Source organism: Salmo trutta, chromosome 1 (genome assembly GCF_901001165.1).
Source record: "Salmo trutta chromosome 1, fSalTru1.1, whole genome shotgun sequence".
In the NCBI taxonomy this organism is placed as follows: Eukaryota; Metazoa; Chordata; class Actinopteri; order Salmoniformes; family Salmonidae; genus Salmo; species Salmo trutta.
The window spans coordinates 26,211,338-26,216,289 of record NC_042957.1 but is presented as its reverse complement, the minus strand read 5'-3'; the positions used below and the strand labels follow the sequence as shown (position 1 = coordinate 26,216,289).

Sequence of the window (4,952 nt, the reverse complement as noted above, 5' to 3'; positions counted from 1 at the left end):
AATGGTTATTCCAGCAAACTTCAAATTATTAGAATAGTACACAACGCAGAACAGAACAATCAGGTTGAGGGTCAGTGGCCAAAACCCGCGAACAGGAATATTCCAAGTTCAGACAGAAGGGGGGAGTCAGATCGCTATGATCGCCAGGAACTTTTACTTTTGGTTTCTAATTTTAATTGTTGCGCTACTGGTGATGCCTGTTGATGTTAGGTAGGCAGCTGCAGTAGCTGAATGATGTTAACATCTTCGGGTTTTATTTCATTAAATGTATTTTATTTTATCTGGGTGCTTACGTCACCTACTAACACCCTGGTACTACCCGTAGCTCCCGTTCTCCTCAGTCTGAGAAAACACTGAGAGAGAAAGGTATGGGTTGCAGATTACTCCTTTTGTAGAAGTCCGTAACGTGAAATAAATAAAACGTCCTGAGGTTAATGCTGTAGATATTGTTATAAGGGAGTGTGAGACTATTGAAACATGTAACTTTCAGAGTTTTATTGTTATTAATATAGTTTACAGAGGGCTAAAAGTGTTGCTAGCTAGCATGCCTTTCTGTGATGCAGACGGCAAGCTGACTAGTGATGGTGTTGCATTATGGGATATGTAGTTTTGGCCCTCTAAGGTCTGAATGGGATAAAGGCGATTTCACGTTGTAACTTGTTTGTGTTGCAGTGTTTTTGTACATGAGTTGTTGTATTTTGGTACTGTCGACACTGAAAGCACCTAGCAATGTATTGGGGATGTGAGACAGGATATGTGTTTTACCTTTCTTCATGCTCCTGTGTAGAACAACTTGTCAGGTGGTGCATTGGAGACTGATGTGTTCCTGTCCTGTCTTTTCACAATACTATTGCAGATCAACATAAAAACCTAAAAGACAGCCGTGGTGTCACTCTTCATTTCTTGGTTCTCCTGTGGTGCATAGTAGACCCGCTACATATATTGTATATTGCTGTATACACAAACTCCCATGGTGACAAAAACAAACCTGCTTAATTTAGTCATTGACCTTACAATGCCATTGCCTTACATTAAGAGCAATCCTGTTGTGAGGGTTGAGCTCTAAGAAAATAACTGATATGTCAACATTTCTCATTTTTTTAACCTAATTTATTTAATGATTCACAGGTGTCTGATGCCCTCCATGTGCATGTGTAAACAGGTTGCTTTCAAATAGCTTATACTAGCTATTTGATTGTCAATGCAAATATTTTAGAGTACTTGTGCCCATCAATTCCCCCCCCCCCATGTCTCAATGTCACAAAATATACATATCATATAAATATCACATTGCTTCATTTCAGTTGATATAATTTAGCTTCAGTCAATGAAACAGCTTCAGTCGATGTGGTGCTGGATGAAACATGTCATTGTCAGGACATGTCATTGTCAACTGTAGTGTAAACTACATGTATACAGTGGAGGCTCCTCAGAGAAGTAAGGGGAGGACTATACTCCTTAGTGAATTTCATTTTTTTTAATTGTCAGACATTTAAGTTATCCTTTTTAGAAAACAAAACTAAATATATTCATGTCACAAAATAATTGAATAAAACACTTTTTGCAATGATGGTCTACAGTAGCCTCAACAGCACTCTGCAGGGTAACACCATGGAGTAGCTGGAGGACAGCTAGCTTCTGTCCTCCTCTTGGTACATTGACTTAAATACAAAACCTAGGAGGCTCTTGGTTTTCACCCCCTTCAATAGACTTCCACAGTAATTATGACAACTTCCGGAGGATGTGCTCCAACATATCAGAGCTCTTGCAGCATGAACTGACATGTTGTCCACCCAATCAAAGGAGCAGAGAAAGAATCTAGTACTGAAAGCATAAACTACAGCTAACCAGCACTGTACAAAAAAACACTGAGTAGTTGACTCAAAGAAAGAGAAAGACAATAGTTGAACAGTTTTGAACAAAATCATTTCTTCAAAAATTAAGGAGAAGGGAGAGAATTTTTGTTCTTCACTTTCAGTTACACTTAGCTAGCAAATTAGCCTACTCAAAACACCCGGCTCAAACAGAGGAATGCTATGTTAGCTCGCTGGCTGTGACTATCCAACACAATACAGGAACTCTTCCAAGTCAAGGTAAGCTTTTGGTTTTATTAATTTATTTCCACAGGGGTAACTGCTATACTGCTTAGTGACTGTAACGTTACTGCATGATTGTAGGGGGTTTACTAACGTGTTCGTTCTATTAGCTATGTTGATTAGGACGTTACTTTTGCTAATATGCTAACAACGATGTAGTATCACGGAAGACCCAGATGCAGACAACATCAAATGAACAGTTTATTGATCCAACAGGGGCAGGCAAAAGACAGGTCAAGGGCAGGCAGGCAGGGGTCAGTAATCCAGATAGGTGGGGCAAAGGTACAGGACGGCAGGCAGGGTCAGGGCAGGCAGAAAAGGTCAAAACCGGGAGAACTAGAAAACAGGAAAAATCGAGGAACAGAGGGAAAACCACTGGTAGGCTTGATAAAACAAAACGAACTGGCAACAGATAAACAGAGAACACAGGTATAAATACACAGGGGAAGATGGGCGACACCTGGAGGGGGGTGGAGACAATCACAAAGACAGGTGAAACGGATCAGGGTGTGACATGTAGACTGTGTGTAGTGCTTAGGATATGGTTTGAACATTTTTTTTGAATGGCCACATACTGCTGATGTGTTGTGCATTGAAGTCCACAAATGAAGAGAAAAGGTGAGTGAGCTGTTTACACGTGATTAGGGGTGTATTCATTCTGCCGACTCTGTTGAAAAACACTTCTTAAACGGAAGCAAATGTAACGAAACCGGGATAAACATACCTGAATTTGTACAATAGAAACTCTAGTTTGCAACTGCTAGAGGCAGGCAAGAGTGCAAGGTGGTATTGAATGTGTCGCTGTCTGTCACCTCAACATTTTCTCTTGACCTGGGTGCAGCTACATTGTAAACTTTCATTCAGGCTAGGTTGTGACAACCTCGTGATGGGTATAGGGAAAATGTAAGTATCACGTAGTAGCCTAAACCTATCGACGTTACATTGAGCTGGGTGAATGGAATATGAATATGAATGGTATATGCTGTAATAGAAATAAGGCCATGCTCAATACAAAAAAAACAACTCCTACCTCATCATAAATGGCACTGACCGCCACTGGTGTATAATCCAGTGTCAGTCATCTTGATTCACAAGGCGAGTGTTTATATCATTGTCAGTGGAACAGCAACACCAACAGGCACAGGAGCTGAGCAGCAGATTCTTCTGCAAAGAGGGTAACATGTGAATGTTTGTATGGAAAGCAATGAGAATGTATCTCTTGTGTCAACAATAAGTATACACCAATATTCAACTCTATCGCCATCATGTGGAATACAAGTGAAATGGCTTACCTTTGGTTGCATGTTAAACCTCTTCAGAATCTTTTTGACTACTTTTCAATGCAATGACACTCCTATAGTCCCGGGCTCTCATGAAAGAGACAGTCCACTGTGAGTATTACATCCTCTCTGGTCACTAGTCTGCTACTGTCAGGTACAGTGTAGTCTGAGTCGAAGGTGTGATGCAGCACTACCAGAATGACAGGTTTACCAGCTGTCAAGAGATAGGGACAGACAAGAACAAGAAGTCATTCAGGAAAACAGAATTACAATCTACTTAGGTACAAAATTGTTGCGGTAAGGAGTGCAATACATGTGGTTTGAAAGGAGTGTAGGTTGCAGTACATGTGGTTTGAAAGGAGTGTAAAATCTGATCAATCCCTACTATTGGGTTCAGATCCTTCAATTGCTCTTTAAGTAAGTATCAGCTCCTTAAATCTAGGGCAAGCATTCATACTGATATCCTGGAATCTGCTGCAGTGCTACTTCAATATCAGTCCCAGCACGAGAGACAATGGAACAGAAAGCCAGGATGACATCATTCTCTTCCTTCGTCACTTCAGTTAAACCTCTTCCTGTAGTGAGACACCCTGTAAAGTCCTCATGAGACGTCCCAGTTATTACAGTGAAGAATTTCAGAGTAGTACTTATACTGTATCATGTATTACATCTGATCACATTGTACACAAAACTATGATGTTAATGTCATCTGGTCTCTTTCCCAGAAACACAAGTGTTCTCTCACCTTGGACCTCTGTGCAACATCTTCTCCAGAATCGCTTCTTTGTGTTGAGTATCAAGCACGGTATATATCAACTTCAAATATATGCCTCTGTTTTATGTAATAAGAACATTTTTTATTTACTTAATATACTGTATAACATAAACCATTTGGAAATATGGAGCAATCTAAAACGTTCACTTTCGTGCAACTCCAATAAGCAATAGCCCACAGTAGAATAAGTTAAATGTAAGCCTACATATTTCATTATATTTACCCTGTAGCTTATTTTTCTTTTTGCATAGTTGGGGGTTGTTTTCAGTTATGTTGCAGAGCTGGATGTCGAGTAGGCAATTATTTATCACCCCGCTCTAATCTATGGATCACCCCTGGCCTGTCAATAAAATAAAAATACACATCAGTGCAATAACCTCCTTCATATCTCAACCGTTTGTAGCAGGAAGTTTGAATCCAAGCAGAGATACCAACCAGTCAATTGCAACATTTGGATAAAGAGAAACATTAGGGAGGTAAAACTACAGTAGTCCATAAATGTTGCAGTAAAACTACAGTAGTCAGCAGACATTTTAGCCAAAGTGTCAGCAGGTCTAAACCAGTGGCAATTAAATACCCCTAGTCAATCTTCTGTCAGTGTCACTTGAATCCAAGCAGCGATACCAACCAGTCAATTGCAACATTGGGTTTGGATTATTCTACAATGTAGAAAATTGTAAAAATAAAGAAAAATGAGTAGGTGTGTCCAAACTTTTGACTGGTACTGTATAACACAATTGGATAGGGTCAAAGCAAGGTGTACATTTCATGGCTTACACCAGTAAACTCATGTCAGATCAG

The 4,952-nt window shown here is 39.9% G+C and overlaps 1 long non-coding RNA gene across 1 annotated transcript; it reads right to left on the bottom strand.

The window, feature by feature from the left end:
- Window positions 1-1,909: 1,909 nt before the first annotated feature.
- LOC115192434 (uncharacterized) lies at window positions 1,910-3,690 on the bottom strand. Its single transcript, XR_003877927.1, has 3 exons — window positions 3,389-3,690; window positions 3,127-3,260; window positions 1,910-2,432 (listed from the first exon to the last, which is right to left on the bottom strand). It is a non-coding gene; the product is annotated as an uncharacterized LOC115192434 (long non-coding RNA).
- Window positions 3,691-4,952: the final 1,262 nt, after the last annotated feature.